Raw genomic sequence first — 17,686 nt, forward strand, 5'->3', positions numbered from 1 at the left:
TCCCATAGTTGCCATGGCATAGCATGATGCCTTCATCTCACATAGCTGACATGGCATAGCATGATGCCTTCATCTCACATAGTTGCCATGGCATAGTGTGATGCCTTCATCTGGCATAGTCCTTGTCTTTGGTTCCTTCACTTCCTCATTGGTCTTCTCTTCCAGTGTTGTGCATGTGTGTGTGTGTGTGTGTGTGTGTGTGTGTGTGTGTGTGTGTGTGTGTGTGTGTGTGTGTGTGTGTGTGTGTGTGAGTGTGTGTGTGGAGCTGGGCCTTCTTGATGCATGAGTATACACATTTTGGGACACAGCCTCAGTAGATGTTGCAGTACTGTAGTGAGATCTTACAGACTGGTCCAGGGCACAAATTGGAGATGTGTGTGCAGACCTTGCACACCTCCATCAACAACAGCACCCTCTCCAATAAGGGTCACAGGTGCTATCCAGCCCTTGCCTATAGGAAGGAGTGCTGCATGGACATGAGTGATGGCATGTGCCATGCATCACTGCAGCATGAGCACCATGGTGTTGTGACATCCAGGTCTTACCCTACTCTTCTCTATACTGGATGGTGAAGTGGAGGAAGTGGCATTACATGTGCCTAACCAGAGCCTCCCTATTCTACTGTGGCCCTCAACGGTGGAGGCAAAGGTAAAGCAACCATAAGAAGTGTGTGATGCATTGCCTGTGTGCAAAGGAAGACCTGTGTCATACAAATTGCCTATGGAACATATCCATAACATCACATATAGGGGATATGCAGTCCCTTAGGTCATCACACATACCCTATAAATACCTACTATCTCAGAAAGGCCTGAGGTGTTGTTAACCTCATCCACTGTGATGGCTGTGCTTTGCTGAGTCAAGGACATTTAAACAGCTGGCTTGGGGGGATACCCTTGTTATCTACAGCCACTAGGATGACATCCACCCCTGTCTTCCTCATGCTCAGTGGAACATGAGCAATCAAGGAAGACTGCACCCTAGGACATGTCCTCCCTTCCTGGCTAGACCTTTCTGTAATGTCTTATTCTTCTTTGTCTTCTTGTGTGCCTGGAATGGGTTCCACAAACAAAGAGGCCATATCCACTGAGTGGGGTATAGATCTGGACTCCATTTTACCTGTATCAAACACTGACACTGTTACTGTTGGCCATGCCATAGTTTGGCTACCATCAACATCAGAGTCTGAGCCTTCACTAATATCAGGCAGTGGTATATCCATGGTACTATATAATGGTCAAGATACCAAGGTGTCCCATGCTGGGCAGCATGTGCGTGTAAAGTAAATGGGAATGATTCACAGTGGCCTGCATAGTGACCTGGGAATGGTCACTGGTCATGGATTCCAAGGGCAATAAATGTGGCATGGCTTCTCAGTGGGGCAGCAAGAAGACTAGAATGTTCCTTTAACTGTGAAGACAGCAAAGGAAAATATGCAAAACAATTAAGACCCATCACATTACTTGACTCCCAGTGAATGAATGAATGAGTACTACTGAATATAGTAGTAGGACTTCATAATAGCTGCCTTACTGGCCGTTATCTACTCTGAAGCCCTGATGTCCCTCTTTAAGAAAAGTGATACTGCATCTCACCTGCACTACACAACACAGTTATATGGTATGCAGCTCCCTGTTCATGTAAAGGCATGTGCATCTGAGACATCTCCAACAAAAACTCTTAGAGGGCAGTCAAGTTACCTCTCAATAACAAAGACTCCACCATGGTCTTCTGATGACTCAGACTGCCATGAAGAGAGGCAAGGAATTCCTCCATCTCTGATAATAGTGGTTTGGCTGATAGACCACCTCCTATCACAGTCAGCTCCTGTGCCAGTCAAGCTGCACAGGCTGTGTCAGCAGTGATCATTTTGGTGGCCTGGCATCTCACTTCCTCATAATTTCTACTTTAACCACTAATAGCTTGTATGCCATTTAGCACATCCCATCAGCCATGGCTGCAGAACGGCTGGCCAGATTTCTCTTAGCTAATCATCTGCAGACAGTTGAGATGAATGGTCTGCAGAAAGGGCTCATTCTGTACATGGGAGAACTTGCATTTCTTTTATCTGCCTTTTATAGATGGTTGCAGTGGGTATTGATACATATTGGTGCAGTGGGTACAGATACAAACATATACTGTGGGTTTTGATGCAGACAGATGGAGTGGGAACAGATACAGGCAAATGGAGTGGGTGCAGATACAGACAGAGCCTTGCTAATGGCAGATTTACTCCAGCACCACTAGAGATACCTCCTTAAATAGGAAGAGGTTGTACATTTCTGCTGCAGAGTATGTTGAGTGGGTGCACAAATATATGTATTTATAATCTACATAAGTATATAGTTGATTGAAACTGCACTGCTGTTACCCTTTTCATCAGAGGATTACATAACAATCTGTGATGTAGCTAGCATCAAACAACAAACGTACATGTACATAAGCCACAGCATAATCTCCCCTACACTTGTTGTCCATCTGTGCTCCATAACGCTGGTATATCCAGCATTACTATGTATGTGCAAATGCCCCTACTTCTCTTCTTCTCCACAAAAAAAAAAATCCTACAGAGACTGTGAATATAGCATAGTTCTGCTATAAAGTGTAGGAGTGGCTGATGGCCTACCTGTCGTGAGGGATTAACAACCTGTACATGGCCTCAAACAACATGATCTTGCACTGCTGATAACTCTATAATTGCACTACTATCATGGTTAAAGTTGACAAGGCAACATATTAAAACAAGTAGATGCTGTGGAACTGTAGTGTAGACCTCCTCACAGACTTGCTCACTTCCATGGCAAGTTGAAGCACCTCAAAGCACTCTTCCTGCATGCACTTCTAACTTACAACATTAAAAACATTTCAATAAGCATGATAGCATGCAGATTTAAGCAAACATTTTGTGAGAAGGCATCAAGTACTTTTGTGCAGTGCATACTTTACTCATAAGTAAGTAATCGGTTTTAGTAAAGTAATTCTGTTTTAGTTACATAAGACTAGAAGATCACCTGACTGTAATATTTCATAGCTTGTTGAGGCTCATCATGGTTGCCATTGTTTATATCTCATAAATATGAGACTTTTAACCCAGCATGTGTTCTAACTGGGTACCACCTAAAGAATGTTACTGAACAGCTCTTTTTACTTGTTGTACCTCTGGGCCAAGTTGTGCTAAGGAGAACTCTCTACCTCATGTACTCACATGTGCACCTGGAAGGTGCACTAGGCATACATGGGTAGGTTAGTGACCCTTATGGAGATGTTGGAAAAACTATGTAATTTTTGTAGCCAATGTAGATGCTATAGAATAAAACAGCTCTCATAGTTAGACAAGTAGGTACCTATGACACATGTTTCATGTCATCTTTCACACCTTAACACCACACTGCCACATCAATATTTTGAGCAATAAATAATGATCACACCTTTACAGGTCATGCTACCAAGATGTCCTATGTTGCATAGGATATGTCATTAAAGTAAACATATTCAACCATAATAGGTCTATCACAGTTCTCTGAAATGCAACCTGGTGAATGATCATGGCTTGCAAGGGCAGTGAGTGTGGCAGGAATCTCTAGTGGTACAGTAAGGAAAGCAGAATTGTCCCTCAACTGCTGCATAAGGACCAACAGGATCATTTTACTGGGGGCTGTTATCTGGGTCCCCAGTATAATGTGGATGGCTGACACAGTCTTGCCAGAACGTTGTCTGATGCCACTGGTATATCCTACTCTGGGGAGCAGTGCAGGTACCTCTGCAATGATCTGAGGAGGTGTCATCCTAATCTTCTTAGCTTTTGGGAAGAAAAGACAGAGTAAGGGTACCCATGATGCACTGTAAGCATCCGTCTTGTCTGCACAGTTATGTGGGTTGTCTGATTAATAGATGTTTTTATTATAGGCATATAACTTCATGAGATTTTTTTCTTCCTCTAGCTTGGGATGCTGTATTGGAGAATAGCCTTCTATATCAGATGTGAATGGAGAGGATTTCTAGAGGCAGGGCTACATATTTCTTTTCATTTGGTAATTATAATTTCATTCATACTGTCTTAGTGTATTTGCTATCTGTCAACAGCATACAAAAATGTGACCCTGTAAAGGTAATACTGCTTATGTCAAGGTGTACAGGTATATGTATTAAACATTTCCTAGTATTCTGAATATGAACATTATTTATTTATTTATTTGTTTATTTATTTATTTATTTATTGCCATTTGTTAACCGGGTTAGTCCAACTGGGATTTTGTCCCATTTTCAGTGGAGACCCGAGGAGAAAAGCTCTAGAAAGTACAATATATAATTACAGTAAGAAAACAAGTACTACAAATAATAATAACAAACAATAGTAAGGAATAAACAACTACATGTGAAGATTAGCATTGAAAGAAAATAAATACATTGAAAACATTTTTTTTTTTTCAGGACAAATTCTTTGTTACTGTACAAGTGAGGGAGAGTCAAGAGTGTGAGTAGGATCAATTGAGAGTGATGTGAGTGTGGGGGGAGGGGAGAGCTATGTAGGGTCATAGCAGGGACAGGTTCTGGAGTTGAGTAAATGTGCCTTAAGTTCTTTTTTAAATAGTGGAGTGTGAGAGATAGAGTGTATGTCCAGGGGAAGTTTATTCCAAGCTTGGGCCACAGACTGTTTAGAGAGTTGCTTACCTACTGACTTATTGGGGTGGTAGATATCGAGCAATTGCTGATTAGAGGTGCGGAGAGATCGAGAAGGGGTATAGATAAGCATCTTATCAGCATGCATGCCCTTTGATTTGTTTTTGCTACATCCATGCTATGCTTAGGCATGTCACAGAGAATGCTATAGTATGACAGTTGCACAGCATTATCTTGGTGTAACTAACTGCTGTCTATAGAAACAAAATTAATATTTCCCACAATTTCCACACCACACTTGCACACACACACACACACACACACACACATACACATACACACACACACACACACACACACACACACACACACACACACACACACACACACACACACACACACACACACACATCAGGAATGCTACCTGTGCCCCTCTTTTAAGACAGCACATTCTAACATAAAGGAAATTCTATAATCCACGAGGCAGGTAAAGGCACAACACTTGATATATAGCATTACTGCTATAGTAGTATGTAGCCAATAGATATTCTGCTTGTTATATTATGTACTTATATCTTGTACCTATGCTTATTTCTCTGTCCCCTCCTTCCTTTGGTTCGATCCTTTTTTGATACTTATTTTCTGTTTTTAATTTTATTTCTCTCTATTTATGTTTTCATTTTGTACTGTGGCTGCCATGTCTGTGCCAGTGGTGTGGCCATGATATCCAGTCTCCCAACTGGTCCAGCTATCACTTGCATGTACCCCACCTATATCCTGACCTACCTCCCTGGTGGGTGGAGTGGGATCAGGGTCAGACATTGTTCTATTGACAGTGAGCACCATTGTCTCAACTGACAGCACTGCCAGGGGTGAGGAATCCCTACTCAGGTAAGTTGTTCTTCTTTCGGCTTTTCCTGGTTAAGAGTCGCCACAGCGGAACTCCAGTCAGCTAAGGATTGGCAGTAGATTTTTTATGTGTGCCGAGGTGCCAGCTTGATGCCCAACCTTCAACGAAGGCACACCCATTCTACGCATGTCTTTCAAATGCCACTCGACCGGGGAGGACATGCAGACTTCACACAGAAGGTGCTCCAGCCAAGAATCAAGTGGGAGAACCTCTTGCTGTGAGGCAACAACACTACCGCTGCACCACCGCGGCTTCTATCCCTACTCAGGTAAGTAACGTATGACAATAGATCATTAGCAGAAATGCAGACTCCTACTAACAAAAAACAGCACAAAACAAGAGTTTGGAACTGTGAACATTGTCATATTAATTTGTTTCGTAAGTAATTTAAACTAACAATTGACAATAAAACACGGAAAGCAATATTTACCAACCTCAAATCAACACCATCAACTAAAATAGATATATAGTTATAGAGTGTGTAACCCTGCCATTTTAAAATTCATAGTAGGAAAGGAAAGGAAAGAACTGAATTGCTGATTGCATATCTAGGTATCCTATGTTCTCAACCAAGGAGGCAATGAAACCTGAGAAACTGGTAGAAGTATATAACAACATGGCAGCTGACTAAGCAGTCCCAAGAGTCCTGACACTGAAATTGTTGAAACTGGGTTAATAATATGAGGCATAAGAAAATTAAAGATGATATCAATTCTAAAATTATTAAGAAATATACAAAAAGTAAAGATGATACAGCTGTTACCACTAATGGCAAATACTTACTAAAGGGACTAGACTCAGAATTTTCAAAGAGGTGCGTGAAAGGCACAAAGTACTAAACCATGAAGCACATGTAGGTGCTGTAGAAAACAAAATGAGTGGTTAGGTAGAAGATCTAGTTCCCAAACATGGATGAGATTATAAAAAAAATATTCTGAAGGAATGTTTGTTGAGCCATACTAAAATACACCAAAACACAAATGCTATCCTTTTCAGATGTTTAAGCTACCCAAAGCAGTCTGGACTAATATTAGCAATTATTTTTATTGATGAATGTCAATAGAGCCTCTGTACTTCTAATGACAGATGAATAATCAAAATTCTCAGATCTGGAGTCTGTTATACTCATATCAGCTCATACAGTAATCCAAGTCTTGGACAATAATTTCACAGTGTTTGAAATACTGAAAACTTAGTATTTGATAATGGTCCTCTCCCATTACCAGCCCACAATTCAAATATTTCTTTGGAAAACAGTAACTAATGCTCAGAAGGGTGGCTTTCATAGAGCTGCTGACATATGGCATGGTAGATTTGTAGCCAATGTAAGGAATGGCTTGACAACTGCAAATGTAAAAAGTAAGGGTTGGGAGGGTGGCCTAATGGTTAAGGTGTTTGCCTTACAAACACAAGGTGCAGGGTTTGAATCTCACAAGGGATAATTGGCAAGGCTTAAAATTGCTCGCAAGGCCAGTTAGCTTAGTACTAATCTATGAACCTATGATCTACACCATGAAAGTATCAGTTAAACTTCATGGCAAGGGGGTATTACTTTCACACAACCATCTGCTGAAGCAATACCAGATAGTATGGTGTGTCAACATTAATTTCAAAACAAAATTCTATCTGTTACTGAGCGAATGATTATGTAGATGATGTATAAGGAAAAGAGACATCAAAGTCCATTATGAAGAGACATGCCAATTAGAACAAGCAGAGCAAAAAACACAGTTTAGAAGAGGACCTGATTATTTCAGTAAGATGTGAGTGAAAAAAAAATTCACATTTAAGCAGCCCCAAGCTCTATGTTATGTAATACATTAGAAGTCCCATGGTGACTGGGAATAGTATGAAGCACTGCATGACAGGATGACTGTTTAAAAACCTCAGTCAAATGATTTTTTTGGTTTTGACTATTTACTCAGAACAGCCAATGCACATAACAAAATAACCTAAGTATCTTCTTTGATGGGTTGTATCAAAATGTGTGGTATCAGGAAATGTACAGTCTATAAAACTGTAAATAACTATGTTTGTGTGTGTGTGTGTGTGTGTGTGTGTGTGTGTGTGTGTGTGTGTGTGTGTGTGTGTGTGTGTGTGTGTGTGTGTGTGTGTGTGTGTGTCTGTATTTATATATCTACTTAAATTTACCTAACTCACTTTTAATCAACACCAAATTTCTCTACATATTTTTATCTAAAGTTAATTTGACTGACAAGCATTTTTAGTAACATTTAATTTTATCTAAAATGCTTAAGACAGAGGAAAATGGATGAAAAATAAGTGTTTTGCATGGGGTCAAGCCCCCTGCAACATCCACACCCCCTTTACTTATATATACTAACTCCACAGTCACACAACCTACTCAAGAAATGGGAAATATGTTGGGCTAGATACCTGTCACACCACCTGGTTTTGTTAATGTGGCAGTATAGTTTTAGATCTTTAGAATGGGTGCTTGTTTTACCTCTCTTTAGGTGAAATCTGAAACAGTGCTGGGTTATTCATAGCTCAGAAAGCAAAGCAGAGATGACCCTTTAGGAGCTTATATGACACTGGGCTGAGGGACAGGGCTTTTAGTCTATCAGAAGAAGTGAAGGCACTGAGAACTGAGATATTTTTAGTGTGGAAATGTTGATGTCTGTTGAGTTGCTTTAGGTAATTAGCAAGTTACATGAAGGGGCATTATATGCAATGATGAAGGTCTATAACTTCTTTAATTAGCAAGCTACATGAAGGGGCATTATATGCAATGATGAAGGTCTATAACTTCTTTAATTAGCAAGCTACATGAAGAGGCATTATATGCAATGATGAAGGTCTATAACTTCTTTAATTAGCAAGCTACATGAAGGGGCATTATATGCAATGATGAAGGTCTATAACTTCTTTAATTAGCAAGCTACATGAAGGGGCATTATATGCAATGATGAAGGTCTATAACTTCTTTGGACCTTGAGGAGATGCAACAAATGATAGCTCGCATAAGGTAAATGAATTAGCTTTAGCAAAGACATTGTGGTCAAAAAGTAGTTTGTTATTAGCATATGTATATAAGTCTTTGATGACTGTGTTAGATTTAAGTGGAGAGTTATCTATATGGCATGCAGTAATGATGCTAGATTTACCAAAGGAAACTATTCTGCATTTCTTGGCACTGAGGGAAAGCCCATGGCTAACACACCAGACATTTATTTGGTCCAGCCTTTGATGACAAATTTGAATTTCAGAATGTCATTTAATAACTGCCTGCAGTCAAGGAACATCAGCAAACTACATTAGCCACACTCCCTTGATTCTGGCTTTCGTGTCAAAGAAGCTTTTGTGAAAGAAGAAAAGGTCCAGGACAGAGCCTTGTAGGATGCCAGTGGTGATATTTGTCTTTCTATAGCCAATACTTCCTCCCTCAATGGTATGTGTTCTGTCACATAGTCAATTACATATCCAGTGAACTATATTGAGTTGAGAGAAAGCTTCTCTACAGCAAGGGGAATAGCACTGGCAAGGTTCAGGGAGGCAGCTTGGACTATATGGTCTTATTCTATGACTTCTGCAAACCTGTTGAAAAATGCAGCAAAGCTGGGCAGCCATGATCTGTCTTTTGCAAAGCTGAACTGGTGTGTATCCAAGGATATAAGGTCATTTATATCCTTGTTTATTAGATCAATTATAATGCATTCCATAGCCTCACAAATAACACTAATGAGACTGTTAGATCTGTAATTCCCAGGCTCAGTAGAGGGACCATCTTTATGGGAGGGCACCACAGCATACCTCTTAACTGTCTAATATTTGCTGGAAAATACTGCATTTCATGTTAAAATAACAGGGGGCCACAAAATTCCAATTGACTCCTTTAACTCACAAACGTATTTCCTGTTGTTGGCCGGCCTCATGTCATCATCTTGTGTTTGTTGTCCTACAGCATCACTGACACTGGGTGTGCTGCTGTCACTAAAGCCACAATCTCATGTGACTGCAAGCAAGGCAAGCCATGACTTTGCCAGGTAGGGTAAACAGAATTCAAAGTATTTTGGGGATCCCTTGCCAAGCCTGTTCCAAAATAAGGCAAGCTTCTTGGAGAGTCAGCAGCGGTGAACAATGCCTGAAATGATGTAGAAGGCATGAAATAGTTTGTCTTAATACCCTTTTAGATACTTATACCACTGATTTGTTCTTTGGTAAAACTCACTTTGTACGTTATAGCTAATTTAGATTCTTGTTTATGTGATTAATACTAATGCACGTTAGCTTTTTTTAGTATAAGTTGAATACTCATCTGACAGGTAACTTGGTACAGGTGTGAGCTACTCTTCTAATTTATGAGTCTGTGAGTGTTGGGGGCAGGATTTGGATACCAACCAGTGATGTCCAAGCAGAGCATCTAAATCAACTGTATTCAAAAGGAATGCAAGTCATCATGTCTGTGGATGTTACAGACATGCAGATGCAATGAGCTTAGCAAACAGATCAGCTGTGTTTGTAGCTTTTACCTAGTTTGCATTTAGAGCAGACACATAGAGATCTGGAGTGTACTTTAGCAATTTGTGTCCACTGCTCAGCTGAAGTGTAGCTTCCTGACCCCTGTCCTTGTCAAGTACTCTGAGCCACAGTACAAATATACCCTAACACTTAAGAATTTTGCAGGGTGTTAGAGTTTCTCAGTGAATCCGTTATTCCTTTCCTGCATTCGTACATTTACTATGTATGCATTATCCAGCACATCAGGAGCAATAATGCTTTTCAGTGTTTATACGTTCATAGGTAGTCAATGGGCATGCATTCCAGTAGACCATTAAAGAGCCCAGCCCAATTCCATAATTGCCCCAAAACACTTGCTCACAAGTAGGCAAATGAAGGCTAAGGGAATCAAACCGTGTACTACAGGAAGTAGCTTATTAACAGCTCATAGCCTCAATTCTCTACATGTCTACCAGGGTATGGTACATTCTTTCCAGAAGGTTCATGCATGTGTGTTTTGTGCAGTGCAGCATGCTACATATGGAATGGTTTGGGCTGGTCTGCCACTTAAGGTATGCAGAAGCTGTCTTTGTTCATGGATAACCAGGTTGCTCCATTGTGGCTATGGCCAGTTGTGCCTAGTGCCTGAACGGCTCAGCATGATTGCTGAACTGCATACAATATGTGCTTTATGAGGATCTGTGTGCACACGGTCTGCTGTCTGCATAAGAAATGTATATGCAGGTATGCATGTTGTGGTACATAGTTTTCTTCATTTCTGAAAAGCTGTGCCTGTGTGTGAGGAGGGTATGAACTTATGCAATAATGACACTGCATAACAGAGATCTTACAGCAGTTCCAGTATTCTGTATGTTTCAATAAAACATGGGTAATGACTAAATAAGGGGCAGGCATTAGCTGTGCATGGATGATTGCGTCTCATGACTTCTTGCTTTAGTACAACGGCTGTGTCACACTTTTGCAAGCCTTGAGATGCTCACAAACACTGGATTTCCCATTCACTAAACGGCAAGTTTTGAATGTCTCAGCATGTGACAACCATACTGCTGTGTCCATTTGTTTGTAGTTCTGTGGCTCCTCATGCTGAAAACATTGCCTCAAGGAGTGCAGAGGTTACAAACTGAGGCATCCTTTTTCTGCTGTTTGTCATCCCATATAATTATATGTCTGTCCTCACAACTCCACTCCTCGGTGAATTTTTTTTAATAGACCTTTTATATAAAGGAACCACTTTTTCCTGTAAAGGGATATGTTGCAGGGTTAGCATAATACTACATTGAAAATAAATATGTTCAAAATGTAATTTTTTTGAGTGTTATAACACTAAATGAATTGGTTATCACTCAAGTATTTAGTTTCAGAAACATGCATGTTCAGTTTACATATTTATTCTGTGCATTATTGTGCTGCTCTGATATATGAAGTTGTGTTAAATGTAGCATGAGCTGAAATTATTTATCATTTATTTTTTTCTGTGTGTTTTTCCTCCCATGCTTGCCAAACATCAAGCCTCCCCCAATCAGAGTTGAGTACATTTGTTCCCCCTAGTGGGTATCCCCATTACGGGGGGAGAGGCATTCAGAGTGGCTGTTATCCAAATGGCTAGGCTGAGTGTTTTTGCTGTAGCTGTACTAGGGACATCCAACGTATTGTGGCTCCAGGCCTTCCATGGCAGAAGTGGTTCAAGTGAGCATTCATAGGAAAACCTTTGCAATGTTTACTTTCCCCTCAATTAAAAATATTAATTTCCAATTCATCCATGGTTCACTGACAATTCACCTCTTTTAAGTTCTATGACTCAATAAGAGACACTGCTTTGTTGTCTGCCCTAACCAGAAATTTTAATATGCAAGGGAAAATGACTTTAAATAGCACCTTATCAGTGAAGAAATGAGGACTACAAATCAAGAAATGTGTGTTTCCTACAAAGTATTCAAACTGTATTGCAGGGAAAGCTCAAATTGGCTTTCTGTGGGGAAAAATGTTTACTTTTCTCCTTCAACAAAAATATTAGACTTTAGCTCCTTTCACAGTTCACAGGTAACTAGCCATTTCAACTTCCAGTCACTAATCAAGAGGCACATCTTTGTTTTCTCTCCTTACCAGAATATTTAAGAGACAAGGGAAATAGTGGACTGTCAATAATACACTGTAATAAAAATACACCTGCTTATGTAGCAAGGAACTTGCCTTTCCCATGCAGCAGTTTATTCTATGGTAAATGCAGTTCTTGTAAGTTGCCCCAGGAAACAATAAAATTATTTATTTTCTCTTTAAACAGACATTCTAGCCTATAGCTCCTCCACAGTTCACAGGTAGATACATGCTTATATTGCCTATGACTGAACAAGCTATATGGCTTTGTTTTCTCTCCTAAACAGAGTCTTTAATATGCAAAGCAAAAGGAGTTTTATACCAAACTGCAATAAAATATGCATTGGAATGAAACAGAAAACACTACAAAGAATACAAAGAACTTTGATCTAAACCTCCTATGCAAGCAGCTGTCTACTATATGGTAGAGATAGTTCAAGTGATTTGGATGTTTGAATTAACCAATCCCATGTAGTGTTATATTTGCCTTACCCATCCCATGGTCAATAAGTCTATATTAGCCGTATTAAGAATAACTGGGGTCATACCATAGATAATTTAAGTGGACCCATACATGGGATAAAACATTTAGGAGCTGTTTCTGTCCATTAATAGTACAGGGGGGGCAGTCCAGAGTAAATTTTCTGTTTCCCATTCAAAGATCCAAATTGTGCTTGAATATGGAAAGGGATGATCTTCATTTTACAAGAGTGGGGAGTCTTTTTAAAGCAGTGATATCCACTGTAAGATATACCTGTCCCTCCAAACAGTTCTACTGATGTTGCAAAGGAGGTTTAGATCTCTAGACTGAGTATTTATAATGCCATTTGACTTTCTGATGTGCAGTAAATCCAGAAGTATTGGGTTAGAATATGTCTAGTATGCCAGTCACAGGTCACCTCTTAGCAGTCTGTACAATACCGAGTATACTGACAGGGCTTTGAGTTGGTCCACGTAAGATGTACTGTTTAGGCCTTGAGTCCTTTTAGTAAGGTATCCCTGTGAGGGTTCAGTTCTTGCATATATCTGGGCATATACATGCCAGAAGGAGCATTATACTCAATGACTGGTCTAATGAGGGCTGAGTAAAGGGGGACAATGACATCCCTAGATGTAGATGTAGATGCAGTCCCTTTGTTTATAAGCTGTGCAATGTAGAGGGGCTTTCTTGTAACAATGGACACATGTTATTTAAAGGTTAGGTCACTGTCTACATAAGTTCTCAAATCCCAAACAAATGGCTCAACTTACAGGGACGTATTACTGATGTGTTAGTTCCCCTGGGGTAAATGACTTAACAAAGGATACAATAATGCATTTTTTGGCATTTAGCTTCAGTTCATGATTTTGGCACCCATTATTTATTTGAAACAAACCCTCTTGCAAGGCTGCAAAGTCATTTCAGTATTGAATGACTGCTATTAGCTTGCAGTCATCTGCAGACTTAGTTAGAGCCCTTTAGTATTGGCTTTTACTTCAGAGAAGTAGATACCAAACAGGAGAGATTGCTGAACAGAACTCTGGGGGATTCCACTGGTGAGGGGTGTCTTTGTGGATGTAATTTCCCCTATTTTAATTTCCTGCATCCTGTCTGTGAGCCTGTTGGCAATCCAATGGGTGGCAAAGAGGTTTCTTCCCAGTTTATTTATCTTTTCTACTATTCCCAAGTATGGGTATTTGTGTCAAAAGCTTTGGCCAGATCAAGATATTTAATGTGCACCATTTTACTTTCATCCAGTGTTTTGGTGACCTTTTCCAAAAAGTCCTCCTGGTTGCGTAAGCATGACCCATCCTTCACTAATCCGAACTGAGATAGGTCCAGTGTTTGAAGGTCACCTATGTCCTTATTTATTAGTTCCATGATGGGTTTGTAATTGTCTAGGTCTGTGGAAGGTCCTCCCTTATGCAGGGGAATGACTGCAGCTGTTCTCCATTCATTTGGTAAAAAGCTTGTATGGAAGCTGATGTTGAACAGTGTTGTTATGGGGGTGGCTAAGTCATGCTTTATGTTATATAAGATGCAGCCAGAGGTATTATCAGGACCCATTAATGCAATATTTCTTAGCTTTTGATAATGCTTTTTAGGACTTGTACTTTTGTGATAACTGGACATGAGGCAGTTTCAGGTATATCTTGAGGGGCAGAAGGAAGGGAAAGATGGATAAAGTTAGTCATGAATTTATTGGCCAGTAGGTTTGCTATAATTTTAACCTCAGTGTAGGTAACATTATTCACAAAGAGCTCAGGTCATTGCTACATTGTGCTTTTGAGATTACGAATATAACTATAAAAGTCCTTGTGAATGTCTTTGGCTTGGGTAGCTATTTTAGCCTCAAACTTGACTTTGGTGGATTTTATCAAGCTCCTGAGTTGTTTGTTTATTTCAGTGACAAAGGCTGGAATATTCTGGGAATTACTTTTCTTACTTTTGGTCAAATTTCTCTTCCTTTAATTGTAAAGCTTGTTGATATTATAGTTCCAAAACTAAAATTTGACATTCACATATCCATGACCATAAAAAAAGTCCACAAAAAACTAGGAGCGCTATACAGAAATAAGCGATTTCTCACCAAAGCAGCAAAGATTTCAATAGCAAATTCCCACCTTATCTCCACCCTACTTTATGCCTCTCCAATATATACCAACCTAAGGCAATGTGATCTAAACAAGCTAGAGATCTGCTACAACAAAATCGCCAAATTCGCCACAGGGGCATCCTACTGTAGTCACCACTGTCTCTCACTTGCTGAACTGGGCTGGCTTGAACTCCCTCACCTCCTTCAGTGGTATCAACTCTCACTCGCCCATAAACTAGTAAACCATCCATTAAATGTCCCATCCCTCCAGAATCTACTCCAACCCTTTCGCACCACCAGACCACTAAGATCCAGCAACAAAAATCACTTGCAGATCACTAAAGCCAATAACTCTGCTGGTGAAGCACTATTCTCTTGCGCCATAGCCAAATTATGGAACTCACTCCCACCCACAATTACCTCCGTACCATCATGCACCCACTTCAAAACTTTACTAAAAGTGCATCTAAAAACATGTTGGCAATGCCCTTGCAACTCCCACTGTAATATCATCCACCCCATCCAACCACTACCTTTCTTTCCACTCCACTAACTACCTTGATTATAGCAAGCTCAGATGCTCATAAGCCTAGTACTTATTATACAGCAGGAACTTCTCATTGTAACATTTGTTAATGCCTGTTATGTACTTCACAGATAAAGATTCTAGTTGTCTACTGATGTACTATGTTCTTCATCTGTAAATATATTGTAAGTAATTGCTATGTTAAATTGTTAATCGCTATGTAATCCAATGTAACTACTGTCTGTTTATTTTATTGTGGAGCTTTTCTCCCCAGGCCTCCGCTGAAAATGGACCTTCGTCCAGTCGGACACTCTCGGTCAACAAATTTAAATAAATAAATAAATAAATAAAATGTGGCACTGCATCTGGGGTTTGCCCTGTGCTTGCTTCTACAGGGTACAGTTGCATCTATACAGCTGTTATACTAGGATATGTGTACATTTCCACATATTCAATGGAGTTAACTGGGTTTGGTGGGGATTTGAAGCTTGCTAACGTATCACTTGGGAGTAGGTAGTTTATCTTAAAGAAATTTCTAAAAGTACCTTTACAGGAAGGAATCTCAGGTTTCAGTTTTACTTTGAAGGAGATGGCTTTCTGGTCAAACCTGACAAGTGATGAAGATATGCATGGGATAGTACAAGATGCCCCATATTAGTAAGGACAAAATCTAAGATATTGTTTCCCTCTAGTATGTACTCTGACTGATTGTTGCTGTGCATTTATATTGACAAAGCCCTGGAATCTCAGTTACTTGTGCACTACTGCTGATGTAGGTTTCCCAGTGTATATTTGGATAGTTTATATCACCTAGGAAAATGGTATTGGGTTTAATACTGAGTGATCTGAGTTCCTGTATATAGGTGTTGTGGCTTTTTTGGGATCATAGAAGGAGTTCTATAGCTAGCTAATATATGGCATGGGATCTTTCTACTGCATATTTTGACATGAAGATGCTCTATTGCATCATGCTGTTTTACCAGTTTTGATTTGAGTCTCTTCTGAATGAAGACTGATACACATTCACCTTTTTCTCTCTTCTGCGCAGTACCTAGTCTAAGGTATTGTAGCCCTGTGCAGCCAAAGTGCTCTCCTTCATTTTAAACCATGTCTCAGTCAATACACAGATGTCAATGGCTTCCATGGCCAGAAGGGATTGTAGGTGGAAGAGTTTCTTGTTTAGGCTCAAAGCACTGATCAATAACATCTTCAGATTTTTCTTGTTTTTTTTTTATATTGGTAGGTTTACCTGGTTGGCATTGCCCCAAAAAAGGCACTGTTTGGTTTGACAATGTCTTTGCCAGTATTCAAATCCCTAGAGGAGTATAAAATAAAGAACCTTCATTTAAGCTTTCTATAGACACAGATGTATTACTTCTGTATATAAAAAAAACATCCTGCATTCCTTTAAATGTTTTTTTTTTCTATCGTATCTATGGGCTGTATTTCAGGCTACCTTGTCAAAGCTGTATAAAAGTGACGAAACTCAGTTTTGGTGTTGCAAGTATGCTAAAATGTAATGACTTTGAAGCAGTCAGCTGGATACACTAATTTTACAAAGAGAGATGATGGAATGCTGGCTCACACAAGGAGTACTGCACTGAGGACAGAATGCTGTACACAGACACACAGCAACATGAAACAAATTGTTTTTCACAGAAAAAAAAACAAGATGCACAGATTCAACTCCCTGTTCAGTTAGTGAGGACAGAAACAGCAAAATTGTTAAAATGTATGAAAAAGACACAGGGAAACCTTGTCAAGTGAAAGAAGGAGAAACCGAAGTCACATATACTAAACTGCTTGTTCAAAGCTCACCAATGATAACAATATAACGTGTGACAGTGTCAATACTGCACCATGTAAGTCAATCTAAACTATAAGCTGAGCATGCTTGTTCTTTATTCTGACGAGTTAGGAACCATGCTGCTAATATACTTTTAGTAACTAAAAGCAGAAAGTTCAGGTTGACAGTAACTTGATTCCCACAGCCTTCTGTCTGAACTTGAGCAAGTCACTTAACCAGACTGTACTTTGAGGCAATTTCAAATTTGAGCTAGGCTCATTAATGGTTTCTAGGCCTGCATGCCTAGTAACTACCTATGAAATTAAAAATTATTTACTTTGGCTTTACTTACCCATGGACTATGAAATGATATGATCAAGTAATAGAACTGCTATCAGTTATGAATATGATTCCTTCCTTCACAGTCCAAATAAAGCTTTTATCAGGACCCTAAATATAACATTATCTTTGCCTGGCTTTGTTGTGCCAAGGGATGGATCCCTTACTGTGACTCAGGCAAATGGTGTTCAAATCATGGCCCCAGCACTAGAGGAGCCAGGTAGGTAAAGAAAGAAGTGAAAGAGGTATGTCCCATTCACTTCTTCCAGTAAAGGAAAAGACTGTTGTGGGCACCTGGTGAACACATAGTGAAGTAGAATTTCTCTAGTGGAGACCAAGGAAGTGACTTCCCA

Source organism: Protopterus annectens, chromosome 1.part2, assembly GCF_019279795.1.
Source record: "Protopterus annectens isolate FY-2018-M chromosome 1.part2, PAN1.0, whole genome shotgun sequence".
Lineage (NCBI taxonomy): Eukaryota > Metazoa > Chordata > Ceratodontiformes > Protopteridae > Protopterus > Protopterus annectens.